The following is an 18,106-nucleotide window of genomic DNA, read 5'->3' as shown; positions in this document are numbered from 1 at the left end:
GATATAAAGATAAATATGATAGACCCTCTAACTTCATGAAGCTTGTAATATAGATTGGGAAGATTTATAGCATCTTCCACCAAATTCAAAGGTTCCTAATTTTATTGGTATGGATACTCCTTCCACTGATTTGAATCATAATCCTTCTAAGACTGAGAAAACATTCTTCATAACAGTCTATAGACAAAGAAAGATAATGACCTCATTAGGAGCCATTCCACACAAGAAAGCCCTCTAAAAATTGAACAATTGAACTTGGCTAGCTGTCTTATGATAACCACACAATCAATTTTTCATTAGCCAAATTAAAGTATTTGTTTTGGAATAACCAGTCAATCTGATCTTCCCTGATATAATCTTAAAGAATGTAAATTCATCTCCTGTCATGATGATTTATTTGAGTAATACACAAATAAATGGTATAAATTAGTGTATCTTAAATCTGAAAGGAAAGTGTGAATTTTGGTAGATAAAAAAAATACTTCTTACTGGAGAAAGATATTCAAGCATTGCAGGATGTCCTTATCACAGACCTGATGGATATTCATTTCATATTGATGCTTTCTGATTCTCTGGCATTTTTCCCCAGTCTTCTGTAGGTGGTATAGAGAAGATGTCTAAGGTAAAGGAGACAGTGGTTTTACTAAGGAAAACACCATCACCAGGAAGCCTTTGATTCTTGCCTCTGCTAACAAGGAACCATGTAATTATTCCAAGAACATGGCATAATTTTGCTAGCCAATTTTCATTGTCTAATTTCATTTACAGTCATTCTGTTTGTGTTATTTCTTTTTTGTTCTATTGCAAGTGTCTTCTAATCATGGATTTCAGGGTTTTTTTACTATCACTTATCTCCACTCTTCCCCACCTTTCCCCAGAAGAGTAAGTTGTCTGCTATTGTAGGCAATTTATAAATTTCTGTTGGATGAAAAAGTCTGATATTCCTGGGAAAAGCAAGGTGTTGCATGTGGATTTAGGGCTGGATGTGGAGTTAGGAATATCTGAATTCAGTTACTGATATTTATTTGCTATCTATGTGATTCCTGGGCAAGATTTTTAACCTCAGTTTCCTCATCTGTAAGTTAGATATAATACTAGCATCAGTCTTGCAGAGTTGTTTAAAGATAAAATGAGAGACTATTTCAAAGAACTTTGAAAAATATAAAGTGCTATATATAAATGCTAGGCTTGTAGTAATAGTAGTAGTAGTAGTAGTAGCAGTAGCAGTAGCAGTAGCAGTAGCAGTAGCAGTAGTAGTAGTAGTAGTAGTAGTAGTAGTAGTAGTAGTAGTAGTAGTAGTACTTTGCATTTTATTCTCCCAAAAACCCTGATGTAGGTCTTTTTGGAAGATTGCCTCATTATGGAGCAAAAGGAATATATATTAGAACTAAGACAATTCCGTCCTCATCTCATTTTTTTAGTCTTTGTTTTTCAGAAACACTTAGTTTCAGATGACAGTTTTCCTATAAAATCTTCTATATCTCTATTCCCCAGCTCAAAGCATTGTTACTCTGCTAAAATTTTCCAGAAATAATCTCAACTGGATTTTTTCCTCTGCCTTCACTTCAGCATATTTTATATTAAATATATTTGTGCACATGTATTAATAATCTGCACACACACACACAGGTAGATACTCATGAATTCACACACACAATTGCACATATACATACATACATACCCATCCCAGTAAAATGAAAAAATTATTTAAGTATTGAGATTGCATTTTTTTATTTTTGAATTTCAAATGTTTTCAGCACCTTACCTTCATTACCCTAAAATTTGCTGATCCTTACTTAATTGATTTTCAGCTCCCTATTTTTTCATGTACTTTCTCTTCCATACTTTCAATTCTCATGGTTCTGGATTCTTTGACTGTATCATGCTGCTCTCCTGAACTCATGATTGTATTCTATCTGCTCATTCAATTCTGACTCAGAGTATATCCTGATATTGTCATGTTTATATATAACCTATCCAAGAATCACTAGTCTGTGTCTTATCTTGGACTTGACTCTGACTTTTAGTTCCTGGCTGTATCTTCTAACCCAAAACTTTATTAGTGCACTCTCATTCCCAGCTACGCCATCCTCCATGTTTGATTCTGAACACTATATGTGATATTTCATCAGGAAAAAAGGATATCCAGTTATTACCAAGAAAAGGAGAGAATATGAAAAAGGACCATGAAAAGGAAAAGTCAATGGAATATCCCTTTAGAGAGAATGAGGAGTCATGTAAAAATTGTGGAACTTGAAGTCATCCCTCCAAAAGTAAGTCTTTTCTCTGAAGATTGTACATTCTGATTGAGTTACAGGTTTTGGAAATAGAAAATTTGGAAGGGATCTCAATGACCAAAATGAGCTTTAACAAGATACTTCTTTACTACTCATATGTCAAGTGATCATCAGTGTTTTCTTGAATATTTCTGATAAAGGGAACTTATCGCCTCCCATGGAAACCCATTCCACTTTTGGACAGCTAGAAAAGTATAAATGGTTCCCTAATATTTCTCCTTTTCATTTCTCTACTTCTTTACGATTCTAATTTTGATTCTTGGAAATTTCCATTCATTGATTTTGGATCTGCCCTCTGCTGCCAAATAGAACAAGTCTAATTCTTCTTCCATATGACAGCCTCTCAGATACTTACAAGCAAAGGTTATGCAATCCTCACATTGTATGGACTCCAGTCCCTCACCATTCTAGTTATTCTTATCAGAATACCCTCCAAGTTATCTATTACCTCTCAAAAATATGGAATCCAGAATGCTCTAACTGTGGCTTGACCTGGGCAGATAACAGAATTATTACTTATACCCTGTATTGGATACTATGGCTTTTACCAGAAAACTGAGGCCAATAATACATGAAGGATGAATGGCAGTAAAACCTGTACAATTCCTAACTGTATCTTTGGGGACATGTGAGGTCAAATTCATGAAATGGAAGGACACAGAGAAGATAAGATACTGAACTGAGAAAGTAAAAGAGTCTTTCTGATGATAAATCCATTTTGTAAAAGAGAAATGGGCAGGTCATTGTACTGGATGTAAAAGAGAGCAGAGGAAAAGAAGGAAAGTATAAATGACTGGCTGAAAAGGTTAGCAGATTCAAAATGAACATAAAAATGCACTTGTGCAAAGATTGGAAGGGAAATGTCATGCACAATATTACAAGAGTCAATAAAGTATTCAGACTCTACAGGGACTATGTAGGAACAGAGATTTAAAGAAAGTGCCAGGATACTTCACTTAATCTTAGTTCTGGCCACTTAATGACATTTAATAATTTGGGTTTTGAAAGTAAAGTCTAAATGAACATATGTATTTGTGTAATTGCATTACAGTCTACACACAGAGACATATACACAGAATAAGTACTCATACCCACACAGACAATTACACACATACATACATACCCTCCCCTGTATAATGTAAACCCTTTAAGTATAGAAACTGTATTTCTTTCATCTTTAATTTCCAGTGCTTGTTCCTGTAAAAGTAGAGGTGGCAAGGAGTAAACAAAAACATTGTAAATTGTAGCTATTTTAAATAAGCATAAATTGTATGTAAGAATTTAAAAGTGTAAAATTGTGCATATCAAATGAGATATGTAGAAAGCAATTTAAAACTATATAGATGCACATTATATATTTATGATAGTAAAATATTTGCAATATATCTATAATATTGTGTTATTGTATATCATATTATATGTAGGCACATTATATGTATTTATGCATATATATATCATATGCATGTTTAACATATATATTGTACCATCATAACTATTACCAACACCACTACCATCATCTTCATCATCCAATCAAGTATGGGTTTATTTGAGTTTCCAAAAATCCTGAAATGGCTAAACTTTCAGGCACAGATACCAAAAAAACAAAACAAAATTACATAGTACTTATTAGAGCTTGAGGAAAATATGGGATTACAATCTTTTTAGGGTCCTTAAAGATTTCTTAGAATTCTTTTTTAAAGTCAATATTTTATTCCTATTTTAATTTCTATCACTTACCAATGACTCCCTCCTTCTAAATGAACAACAAAAATGAAAAAAGTACAATTAAGCAAAAGAGACAGACATCATCAACTTGTGCCTAATTCAGTGCCCATAATCTGCCCCCTCTAGAATGAGAGACAAGAGGGAAGCATATTTCTGAACCAATTGTCTGAAACCATTGCACTGACCACCAGAGTTCTGACATCTTTTCATATTACTTTTCCCAGAATCTTAACAATAACTAAAGTAATGATGAATGATGGGTTTTTTTAAAGTCAAAAGTGATAGTGAAACTTTACAGCAATAGATCCAGTTCAGAAAATTATTCTAAGAGGTGTAGGAGACTTTTCTGGAAAAGCCACTACTATGAAGTCTCTATTATGTGAATCTCAATGGGACCCTGAAGTAAAGTCATTCAGTTCTATTACTTGTGAGGGAAATAATGCTCCTGACATGGACAGGAATTTAGAAGCAGAATCATCTTTAGAGCTAATATAATCCATAGCCCTTACTATATATAAACTAACTGGAGCCCAGAAAGATCAATTAATTTATCCATAATTGCACTAAATAGAAGAGGTAGAATCTTAACCCTGATTGTCTGACTTCAATACTCTCAATATTTGATCATTATGAACTTGAAAATTATCAACAAAAATGAGCATTTATTTATACAAAGAAATTAAAAGATGATTTGTACAAATATTTTGTAATAAATGTAAATCAATAAAGTTAAATCCTTAACTTGTCTGTCCTCTCTTCTGAACTTTTATCTCTTGGCTTCTAAGTAATAGCAATAACTAATATTTATAAAACACTTACAATGTGCCAGACACTTTATAATTATTATCTCATTTGATCTCCACAATAACCCTAAATGGTCAGTACTATTTCTCATTTTGCATATGAGGAAACTGTGAAATACAGTGATTAAGTGACTTGGTTAGGATTAAATATCTAGTAAATATCTTAGACTTTATTTGAGATCAAGTCACCCTGACTTTTCTTTTTTGAAATCTCTTGCTTTTTCTCAATTCTCTCCCTCTCCCACCAAATTAAAGTCCTTCTTTGCACCAAATAAATATAGCAAATAATTGGTAAGGTCAGCAAATGTTTATTTCATTTGTCACCTGTGGTCTACTACCTTCCCATCAAGTTGAGCCAGACATGTTTCATCATCTGTCTTCAGGAGATGCTAATGTAGATGAGAGATCCTAAATCTTTTCACATTACTATATTGTTATGAGAAATATATACATAGTTTTCCTAGTTCAACTCATTTCACACTGCATCAGTTTAGTTCACAAAAGTTGTCCCATATTTCTTGTAATCTATTCCATTCCTGTAATCTAGCCATCATTCTAACAATATAAAAATAGAATCATATTACACAGTTGTTCAATCATTCCCCAGTTGATGGACACTCACACTTGCTTTCCAATTCTTCATTACAAGATATTCAGAATTACTTCATTTTTCAGGTCTGTCCTTTCTTGTTACTCAGACAAAGTGGATTTTTATAAGTATTTTTCCTTTTAGGAAACACAATTATCTACCTCAAATAGAGTTAAGATAACTATCCACAACTCTCCTGGCAACATTCACTACGATTTCTGGTCCAGTAGGAATCTAATCTTAAAAGAAAAGATGAGAGTAGTAGAAGCCATTCTGGGGTCACTACTCAGCTATTTGATTTCTAATTACAATTTGGATATATCAGGTTGTCTCATTCTGTTGTCAGAAATTTCATGCTGGTGCTTGCCCAGCATTGATACTGCTAGGTGCTTCACTGATACAAGAAGAAGAGAAACCAAATCAAAGTCCTAGAGACACCAGCATCCAGATCATTACCAATAGTCCTGTGTCAGTCAGGTCATGGAGTGGATTGGTTCTGGAAAAGACAAGTAAAAAGGATGTCTTTGCATAACACTCCCCTCACTATAATAAACACTGTTATGCAAGTCATGCCATCATGAATATGAAAACATTGCCCTCCCTTGATTATGAAGGATAAATATCATCACAAGAGGCTAAATAAGGAAATCATTTCATCCAACAATGGATGCTACTTTCCATAAATATTTTAAAACATTGCTCAAGTGCCTACTAGACTCAGACCATGAAAATGGAGAGAAAAAAATTTGGAAGAAGAAGACTCCAAATTGCCTAATAAATTATATATGAGATAAAAAGGAGTTCTTTTCTAACTGAGGATAAGTATAGGTTTTCGCACTCATGGAGCTTCAATATCTTCATTTGTAAAATGGGGATGATGATACTTAAACCATCAACTGGACTGAAAAGTTGTAAAGAAAGTAATTTTAAAATTTTATATAGTGATACATAAATGTAAGTTAATATTGGTGATGATGTTATTAATCATATCTAGCATTTTTGTAGTATTTGCAAGTTCTTTACATATGTTTTCTCATTGATCCCCATGATCATCCTGGAAGTAGGTATTATATTCATTCCCATTGTATGCGTGAGGAAGCTGAAGGACTCCAAGTTAAAGAATATGCTCAGGATCACACAGTGAACAAATGTCTAATGCACAATTTGAATTTAAGTCTTTCAGACTCCAAGTCTAGATTTATCTTATCCTTATTCTCATCATTATCCTCATGAGAGTATGAGAGTATCTGCTCTGCAAAAAGATTTTTTCAGAAAAAATAATTACAATAATGTTTGTAATATCAACAAAAAACAATAACTTCAGTTTTACAATTTATAAAGATTGTATATATATATATATATCTATATATATATATCAAACAATTACTGAAATAATTTAGGTAGTTCAAGTGTTGTCATTTTTTATACTCAAACACTAACTGCGTGCCTCTTGGTAAAGTCACTAAATCCCTTTCTGCCTCAGTTTAAAGACTTTAAATTGGGGTTGAAAGCAATTGCACCTATTGCAAGGATTAAATAAGAAAATTTCTGCAAAACATTTATCACAATGTGTGGTACATAGTGGGAACTTAATAAATTATTTCCTTCCTTCACCAAAGAGAAAATTGAGGCTCATAAATAAGAAATTACTTGAACAATGTAATTTTCAAACCGCAACAGGAATCTAGGGTCTTTTGATACTAGATTCATTGCTTGTTCCACTATACCATATCTGTAAAGAGAAAGGTCAAATGACTATATCTAAAAGTATGTACATATGTATGTATACATATATAGAGAGAGAGATACATAGACAGATATGTATATATACATCTATATATTATATATGTGTGTATATAAATAGACATGTGTGTCTGTGTGTATTATTAGATTTCAGTTTATATTTCAGTTACAGGACCTTACTTTTCTGACCTCACAAATTTTTTCTAAATAAAAGGGCAATGTAGAACCACCTAACCTCAATCTTCATTAATGTTTTCCCCACCCTCAAATGCCAGAGGAATGAGACCTTTCCCCAAAGATTATGTCTAGAGCTAGAAGAAATTTTAAAAATTGATTTTAATCCAAACTTATTTTAGTAGATAAGAAAGCTAAAATTCATTAAGGGCCAAAGAGAAAGTAGCTATCTGAAGATCACAGTAATAATAATTAATAAAACAATGATTCAACACAATTCAATAAACACCTATTAAGTCTGCTGGAATATTATAGGACCCTTAAATTTAACAATTAAAATATAGTTGGAAAAATTGGAGAGAGCAACATTAATGATCTCTTAGTATCAGAAGCCAGATTACAAGAGGTTGAGAAGTGAGTGGGAGAAATATAATTTACTCCCTAGGACTTTAGCTATCAAAAAGAAGAGGAATGTAGGATGAATTCTTGAGGCAATGGTAGTCAATCAGAGGCTTCTAAAGACAGGAGTAATCTATATATTTAAAAAAATTAAATGCATATTAGAAGGGAATAGATGATAAAGAAAATTGAATATTATCCAGAGGAGAAGATAATCAAAACAATGAGATCATAGAGAAGATGTAATAGCTTACAATAAGGGCAGATATATAGAGGGACTGACACTGGCAAGCAGATGGTCTCCTTTCTCAGACACTAGAGCAATAAGGAGATAATGGGATCCTGAGTTGATAAAAAGATAGAGTTCAAGATGAATGGCTTTTATTTTCTTAATAAAGTGTGAAGTAGAATCCTATGATAAGAGGGAGTACTTAGAATGGCAAAGGTAACCTGAGGAGAAAAGAAACACTGAAATAGTTGTTTGATCTTTGTTAGAGAAGCAATCTAAGAACTTCAGGTTGAGATATAAATTTGAATAATATATATTGTGTGTATATATATATATATATATATATATATATATATATATATACATAAATTTGTGGGAAATTCAGTGATCATTGTTATATCACTTCCCTCAGTGCCATTATAGCAGCTCATTAATTCATAGGATCTGAGAAAGTGAATGATTAGGGAAACACAGATTTTTGGATTTGGAGAGGAGATAAGAAACACTGAGAAGATGGGGTAAGGTAGAGGGCCACTTGAACTGGTTAACTTTACATGAACTAATGCAAACTATGTTCATGAGGCAAAGAAAATGAGATTAGAATCAAAGTGCTGTAAAGCACTGTGAAATGACTATTTAAGATATAGATTTATAAAAAATGATGCAGAAGGAAACATGGGATGGTAAAGGCTTATAATTCTGAAAAAGGAATTTCAAGAGTTCTGTATTACTGAGATCACATAAGAGTAAAGGTGAGATCAAGCACACCATCACCCAAGCATGAGAAATAAAAAAATAGTTCATAGAAGTTGAAGAAGCTGATGAAATGTAAAGTCAGGATACCTGAGTGGACATTGTTATGTATATCTGTTGAAGTTCCCATGTATAAAGTTTGGAGGAGGAGACTGATCCAGATGCTAAGTTACTCAAAGAGAAAAAATGACCTGAAAATTGGGAGATCAGGGCAAACAGTTTCTGGATAAAAAATATAAATGTACAGAAAGATCCTGAAAACAGACAGAGAGTAGTGAGTATGCCTATCTCTACTCCTGGCTCCTCTCTCAAGGTTATAAATCTGCTTCTTCTAGTAGTAGAGGGAATGGCCAGTGGTAAAGTAATGTCTTTCCAAATCCAAGATTCCTTGATAGATGGAAGGAATGTGAGAGGAAGGGGTCTAATATAAAGGGCAATTTGTTAAAGATATATTGAAAATTTCAGAGATGGAGATAGATTGGGTGAGCAGAACAGGATAAAAATACTGAAAAGGCAGGACTGAGATGGATAAGGATGAGGCAGTAAGCAACGGTTAGCAATGGACTTTTTGCCCAGGCTACTTTAGCATAGGCTACCAAGTCCTGTGACTCCAAACCCAATATTCTTTCCTATCCCCTATGCTGCTCCATGTATTCCAGTCTTCCTACTTTGTCCCTGTTTTCAAGTATTTAATGACTGGTTGGGGCAGGAAATGAGTCCTAAGTCAGCATTTATCAATGTTCTTGGATTCCTATGTAGGCATGGGATGGGACCATACGTATAATTCACAGAATAAAAAAGAAACAGTATATGTTAAGAGGCCCAGACAAGAAACTAGAAAAGATGGTAGAATAAACAGAACAGAAATAGAATGACTCAGAAGCTGTGGACCTGACTAAAAATGTAAGATCTGAATCTCAGAGCCAAGAGTGCTGACTGGCTATGAGACTTGAGGCAAGTGAATATTCTTCCAAGTATGTCTACCATTAATTAGATGCTCTTTAAATCTAATTCTAGCCTAGAGTGAGAACTGATAGCCCTAGTGTCAATGGATTGATTTACTTTCCTACTAAAGAACAACTACATGCAAGGCTCTATCAAACTCTTGGTAGTTCTTGGGTAAATTAATCATGATATCTAAGAGGAATCTCAGAGAATACCTAGTTCTCTAGGTCCTTATTTGAGAAATGAAGAAACAATATACTGTAGTAAATAAAATGTTGTGCCTAGATTTTGAAAGACCAGCCTCTGACATTTGATAGCTGTGTGATTATGGAAAAATCAAATTTATTTCTGCTTCCAATTCTCCTAAAATGGAAATTGTAACATCTGTGCTAGCTACCTCACAGAATCATTACATGGATCAAGTTATATAAAGTACTCTGACTGCTTTTAAATGATATATAAATCTGCCTATATAAACTCTGGGTGTCCTTATGCCACCTCTCTTGAATTGGCAATATGTGTCCCCAGAGGATAACTATATCACCTTTTCTTGGTTTGAAGAATAGTCCTGAGAGGTTGAAGTGTTTTTCTATTGCTTTAGGCTCCAGTCAAAATTTTGGCCTCTTCTCCCCCAAATCAATTACCACAGTTACAGTTAATATTCCATTTGTAGCATTGATAGGCCAAGTGACTAAACTATTATTAGCTTAATCCAGGAGTCCTTACAGTACATGGTAGCTTAATTACTTGGTGAATCCCATGTTGGACTAGGTCCTATAGGACACTACTCAGGCTGGGCTATGTACTTCAAATGGCAAACTTACTGACTTATTCTGCTGACTTTTCTAATAATTCAAAATATATATATATATATATATATATATGTGTGTGTGTGTGTGCGTATATATATATGCATATATATAAACATATATAATAAAGTATGTCACATTTTAGTAAAGAAGTTTTAACTTGGAGTTTTTGAATTGTTTTTGATTTTAATAGTTTTAGAATTTTTGTAACCCTACATATCTTATTTAATATTTAAATATACACCTTGTTTCTGCTCCCTTCGCTCAACATCAGATCCTGTAAGTCATTCCATGCTTCTCTAGAGTCCAACCATTTATGGTTTTTTATAGAACAATAGTATTCCATAGTGTTCATATACCATAATTTGTTCAGCCATTCCCCTCAATTTCCAATTCTGCCACTACAAAAAGAACTGCTATGAATATTTTGGAACATGTAGGAGTTTTCCCTCTTTATAATTTCTTCTGGATATAGACCTAGAATTGGTATTGGTGGGTCAAAGGGTATGAATAGTTTTATTTCTCTTTGGACTTAGTTCCATATTGCTTTCAAGAAGTAAACAAAAATTCATACATTTGTTTCATTTTTTTCATTTTTGAATTACAAATTATCTCCCTCCCTCCTTTTTTTTGAGTAGAGCATTTTTTCATCACAAAGTCTTCAGATTATTGCTTTGCTGAAAGTAGCTAAATTCAGAGATGATCATTCTTACAATATTGCTGTTATTTTATATAATGTTGCCCTGATTCTGATGACTTCACTTTGTATTAGTTCATGGAAGTCTTCCTAAGTTTTTCTGAAAGCATCTTGCTCATCATTTCTTATTCATAACAGTATTCCACCATAATCACCAACCACAATTTATTCAAGCATTCTCCAGCTAATGGATATTCCCTCAATGACCAATTCCTTGCCTCCACAAAAAAAGAGCTGCTATTTTCATTTTTAAAAAATCTTTTTGTGGTAGAGAACTATTAGTGGTACTGTTGGGGAAAAGGGTAGACAAAGTTTGTCACCCTTTAGACATAATTCTAAACTACTCTTCAGAAAGATTGATTGGTTCACAATTCCAGCAGAGGAGCATATTTGCCCATATTTTTTCTACATTTCCTCCAACATTTGCATTTTTTCTTTTCCTTTGTATTAGCTATGTTATGATAGATATGAGATGGCACTTCAGAGTAGTTTCAATTTTTATTTCTCAGATCAATAGTAATTTAAAGCATTTTTCATATGAATAGTGATAGTTTTGATTTTTTTCCTCTGAAAACGGCTTATTCATTTCTTTTGACAATTTAGTAATTAGGGAATAACTCATACATTTGACCCAGCAACCTTATATTTGAGAAATGAGAATTTTAGCAGAGAAACTTATAAAGTTTTCCCCAGTTTCCTGCTTTGCTTCTAATCTTAGCTACACTGGTTTTGTATGTTAAATAAATAAATAAATGAATCTTTTTTTTTTTTCTATTTCATGTAATCAAAATTATCCATTTTGCATCCTATAATGTTCTCTGTCTCCTATGTTGTTATAAATTATTTTCCTATCCATAAATAATAAATAAAATATTTCATGTTCCATTAATTTGCTTATATCACCCCTTTAGATCTAAAATGTGTAACCATTTTACCTTATCTTAGCAGAGGCTATGAAATAATGGTCTATACCTACCTTATGCCAAATTGTTTTCCCAGCAATTTTTGGCAAATATTGATTTTATTTTGCCCTCAAACCTTGGATCTTTGACTATTGTGAACATTAGATTACTAGGTCCTTTATTACTAGTTATTGTGTATCCAATCTATTCTACTCTTTCAACACTTTATTTCTTGGGCAGTAGCAAAATTCATGATGATTGCTGCTTTATAATATAATTTGAGATCTGGTACTGTTAAACTGCCTTCCTTCACAATTTTTTTTCCATTTATTCCCTAGAGATGCTTGAATTTCTCCTTCCTCAGATGAATGTTGCATTATTTCTTCTAGATCTGTAAAATAAGTTTTGATAATTTTATTGGTATGACACTAAATAATGTAATAATTTAAGCAGAATTATCATTTTATTATTGTCTAACCATGTGCAATTAATATATCTCTGATTGTTTAGATTTGACTTTTAGGGTTAAATATATTTTGTAATTTTGTTTATAAAATTCCTTGGTTTGTCTTCGTAGATAGATTTCAAAATATTTTATGCTGTTTACAATTATTTTAAGTGAAATTTCCCTTTCTATCTCTTGCAACTGGGTTTTGTGGGTAATATATAGACATGGTGATGATTTTAGGGGTTTTTTGGGGGGGTTAGTTTTTTGCAAGGCAATGGGGTTAAGTGGCTTGCCCAAGGCCACACAGGTAATTAAGTGTCTGAGGCTGGATTTGAACTCAGGTTCTCCTGACTCTAGGGCCGGTGTTCTATCCACTGCATCACCTAGACGTCCAATTTTATGTTTTTTTAATCCTGAAGTTTTGCTGAAGTTCATTATTACAACTAGTTTTTTTGAAAAAAAATTTTGTTTCCAACTACATGCAAAAAAATTAGTTTTCAACATGTATTTTATTGATAAGATTCTGAGTTCCTCATTTTTCTTCCTCCTTCCCTTCTATCCTCCCTGTCCTTGTCAATGTAAGTAGGTTATTCATGTATAAGTGTTAAACATATTTCTGTATTAATCATGTTGTGAAAGAAGAATCAGAATAAAAGAGAAAAACATAAAAATAAAACAAATTTTAAAAATTGAAAATAGTATGCTTTGGTCTGCATTTATATTTTTGTAGTTCTTTCTCTGTAGATGAATGGTATTTTCCAGCCCAATTCTATTAGAATTGTCTTTGATCACTGAGAAGAATTAAGTCTATCATGATTGCTCATCATAAAATGTTGCTGTTAATGTGTACAACGTTTTGCTCCTTTCACTCAGCATCAGTTCATGTAGCTCTTAGGTTTTTCTGAAGTTTGGCTTCTCATAATTTCTTATAAAATAATAGTCCTTCATCACATTCATATAACAGTTTGTTCAAACATTAACAAACTGATGGGTATCCCTTCCATTTCTAATTCTTTGTTACAACAAAAAGTTGCTATAAATATTTTTTTGTATCTGTGACTCTTTCTCCTTTTTCATGATCTCATTGGGATATAGATCTAGTAATGGTATTGCTAGATCAAAAAACATTCACAGTTTTATTTCCCTTTGGATATAGTTTCAAATTGCTCTCTAGAATTGGCAGATAAGTCACAAAAAGTGCATTAATGTCCCGGTTTTCCCACATCTCCTCCAACATTGATTATTTTCATTCTTGGTCATATTGTCCAATTTAATAAGGGTAAGATGGTATCACAGAGTTGGTTTAATGTGCATTTCTCTAATCAATAATGATTTAGAACAGGGCTGCCCAACATTAAGTTATCTTAGGGCTGCATTAAATTAAAATAATTATTCAAGGACTGCACCTAGAATAAAAATACAGTACACTTATATAATTGTTAATTTGTAATCTTACCTTTGTTAGTTTTAGCACATGCTATGAAAAGTCATGGTACTTTTAACTTCTTAGAAAGTGGGGAAATGTGCATCATCAATATGACAGACAAAGGCAGAAGGCTTGAAAGCAAACACAAAACAACACAATAGTATAAAGGTAGGAGCATGCTGACTAGTCTGCATCACACAGATGGAATGCATCCCACAGATCAATAGAAATTCCCTGCAATATGTTCCATCCATAGTACTACTTAAAAACACCAAAGAAAATTAACATCAAGGAGATTATTTATTAGTGATGGAATTAAAAAATCTAATATGTATTCCTTGAAAATTATTATTTTATCTTTTCAATCATAAAAATTAAAACACATAAAACTGCATTCAGGTCGCATGAATCCAGAGGAGCATATTTTGTGTAGTCTTGATTTAGAGCACTTTTTTCATATGGTCATAGATAAGTATAATTTCTTCATCTGAACACTACCTACCCAGTTTACAATTTTTTTCTAGCTCTAAAATAAATTTTTGGAAGTATTATTGGTATGTCACTGAATAAATCATTTAATTTGAGCAAAATTGTCACTTATGCTATATTAATTCAGCCTACTTATGAGCAAATGACATTTTTCCAATTATTAAGATATGAATTTTTTGTGTAAAAAGTGTTTTGTAATTGTTTTTATATAGTTTCTGAGTTCCAACTAGTTTTTGGATGATGATTCTCTGAGCATACCTTCATATCTGAAAAGAGTGATAGTTTGATATTTTCAATTGCTTGTTCTCATAACTTCAATTTCCTTTCTTTGTTGTTTTACTATAGCTAGCATTTCCATAACAATATTGAATTACAATGATGATAATGTAAATACTTGCTTCAATCCTATCTTACTGGGAAGGCTACTTCTAGCTTATCTCCATTATAGATAATGCTTGCTAAAGGAATTAAATATGTAAATCTCATTTTTAGAATAGTTCCACTTATTCCTAAGCTTTCTACTGTTTTTTAAATTTTTTTAGATCATTTTGAGCTCTTTTTAAAAAAAATTTTTTTCAAGGCAATGGGTTTAAGTGGCTTGCCCAAGGCCACATGGCTAGGTAAATATTAAGTGTCTGAGGTCAGATTTGAACTCAAGTATTCCTGACTCTAAGGCTGGTGCACTATCCACTGCACCACCTAGCAGCCCTTTCTACTATTTTTAATAAGAATGGTGTGTCGTACTTTGTCAGAAGCTTTTTCGCATCTATTGCAATAAGCAATATCAGGAGTACCTGAATTTGATTGTTGTTGTTGCTTTTGTAATTGATATGGTTGTGGTGATAGTTTTCCCAATATTGAACTACATTCCTTGTCTCTGTGAAATATTGTTATAATCTCCTTGATGGTATTTTATCTACATTTTTGCATAGATATTAATTAGGGAAATTGGTCTATAGTTTTCCTTCTCTGTATTTTGTGTTCTCTTAGATACCAGCACCATATTTCTGTCATAAAAAGAATTTAGGGTTTTTTTGTCTATTTGTTCCAATAGGTTATATAGTTGTGGAATTAATTATTCTTTAAATGTTTAATAGAATTTACTTTTGATTTCATCTAGGCATAAGAATTTTTTTTTTCTCTTGGGAAGTTTATTTATAGCTTGTTCAATTCCTTTCTGAAAAATAGAATTGTTCAAATGCCCTATTTTCTCTTCCACTAATCTGGATAATTTATATTTTTGTAAATATTAATCCATTCTACTTAGATTGTCAGATTATTGACACATTATTGAGCAAGATGGCTTTTAATTATTATTTTAATGTCTTCATTGATAGTGAATTTACCCTCTTCATTTTTGATACTGATAATTTTTTTCTTTTTCAATCAAGTTAAATTATAGTTTAACTTTATTTTTTTATAAAAACTATCTTCTAAAGGGGTGGCTAGATGGATCAGTGGCTAGAGTATCAGTCCTGGAGTCAGGAGTACCTGAACTTAAATCCAGCTTCAGACACTTAATAATTACCTAGCTGTGTGGCCTTGGGCAAGCTGCTTAACCCCATTGCCTTGCAAAAAAAAAAAAAAAAACTAAAGGAAAAAAACAAAGAAAAAGAACCTAAAAACTATCTTCTAGTTTTGTCTATTAGTTAAATTGTTTTTTCTTACTTCTTATTTTATTAAACTCTCCTTTGATTTGCAAGATTTCCAATTTGAATAAATCAGATCTAAATAACTGGACGAATGTCAATTGCACATGAGTAGGTTGAGTTAGTATAATGAAAATGACAATTCTAACAAAATAAAATTACTTATTCAATACCATACCAATCAAAATACCAAAAATATTATTTCATGGAGAAAGAAAAAATAATAAATTCCTATGGAGGAACAAAAGCTCAAGAATATCAAGGGAATTAATGGGAAAAAAATGCTAAGGAATGTGACTGAATCATAGCAGATCTAAGATTAGATTATAAAGTATCAGTCATCAAAATCATTTGCTACTGTCTAAGAAATTCATTGGTGGATCAATAGATTAGATTAGGTTTAAAAGAAACAATACTAGATGACTATAGTAATCTGCCCTTTGATAAACCCCCAAATTTCATATTTGAATACAAGAATTCACTCTATGATAAAAACTGCTGGGAAAACTGGAAGATCATATGGCAAAAACTAGGCATAGACCAACATCTCATACTCTATAAGATAAGATGGAAATGGGGCCAGGACTTAGACATGAAAAGTGATATAACAACCCAATTAAAAGAAAAGGAATTTTCTGTCAGATCTATGGAAAGGGTAACTGTTTATGATTAAAGAAGAGATAAAGAACATTATAAAAGACAAAATGAAAAATTTTTATTATATTGAATTAAAAAGGTTTTGTACAAATAAAATTAATGCAACCAAGATTAAAAGGAATGCAGTAAACTGAAAAATAACTTTTACAGATACTATTTCTGACAAAGAACTTATTTTGAAATATATACAGAACCGAGTCAAATTTATAAGAATACAATTCATATCCCAACTGATAAATGGTCAAAGGATATTTAAGGCAATTCTGAGATAAAGAAATTAAAGCTACCTATAGACATATTTGAAAAATGTTCCAAATCCTTATTGATTAGAGAAATGTAAATTAAAACAACTCTGAGGTATGACCTCACACCTATCAGATTTACCAGTATAACTAAAAAGGGAAATAATCAATATTGGAGGGGATGTGGAAAAACTGGAGCAGTAATGTGTTGTTGGTGAAATTGTAAATTGATTCAACCTTTCTGGAGATCCAATTTGGATTCAGAAATACCACTACTAAATCTGTAACTCAAAGAAATCACAGGACTTCTGGCCAAGATGGCAGAGAGAAGACAGAAACTGTGTTAAAATCTCCTAATCTTCCCTCATAAATAATATGAAACAAACCTCTTAACAGAAATCTGATCCACAAAAACCAGAAACAGAAGCTACGAAAAGAACATCTACCTCAAGGTTTGTCTTTCAGGTTCATGCGTGAGCCCAGGCACAGAGGATAGACTTTGCTGGGAGCACAGGACAGGGTGAAAGCCTGAGAACCTGAGAGTGGGACTAGCCTGATCAGTGGTGGGGCAAGGGTCTGATAATGGGACTGGACTGATCTGCCCCAAAGACAAGGACCAAATGGGGAGCAGAAGCATTGGTGGTGGCACTGATGGTATGCAGTTTGCCAGAAGGGCTGGAGATTGAGTTCCAGGGCAGGAGAGTTGCAGACATCAATCCCTAGGCTCCTCTTGTCCAGAGGTACTCAGAGTTTATTTCAGCTGCAACCTCTTCCTGGAGCAAACATAATTAAAGCTTACCTCTGCCCCAGACTCAGGTGTGAGCAGCAGAGTTCCCTCACCTATGAATAGGGAGAGCAATTTACCTTTCCCTAAGGCAAAGCCTACCATTATTCAAAGATAACAGTATTCAACAGCTTTAACCACCCCCTCCAGGCCAAGGGAGAGGGCCTCAAATCAAGGACACAGACACTACAGAAAAAGCAATGAGTTCCTTCTACTGACCAGCCATCATGGAATTACTAAACTCAGTGAGTAAAGCTTCTAGGGAGTCCAATACCAAACTTCTGTGAACCAGCCCCATCCCAACATAAGGTCTTAGGAAAATGAAGAAAGGCCAGCAGAAGGAAGG

This window comes from Macrotis lagotis, chromosome X (genome assembly GCF_037893015.1).
Source record: "Macrotis lagotis isolate mMagLag1 chromosome X, bilby.v1.9.chrom.fasta, whole genome shotgun sequence".
NCBI classification, from domain to species: Eukaryota; Metazoa; Chordata; class Mammalia; order Peramelemorphia; family Peramelidae; genus Macrotis; species Macrotis lagotis.
The sequence above is the reverse complement of the archived record's forward strand: the minus strand, read 5'-3'. Positions refer to the sequence as shown.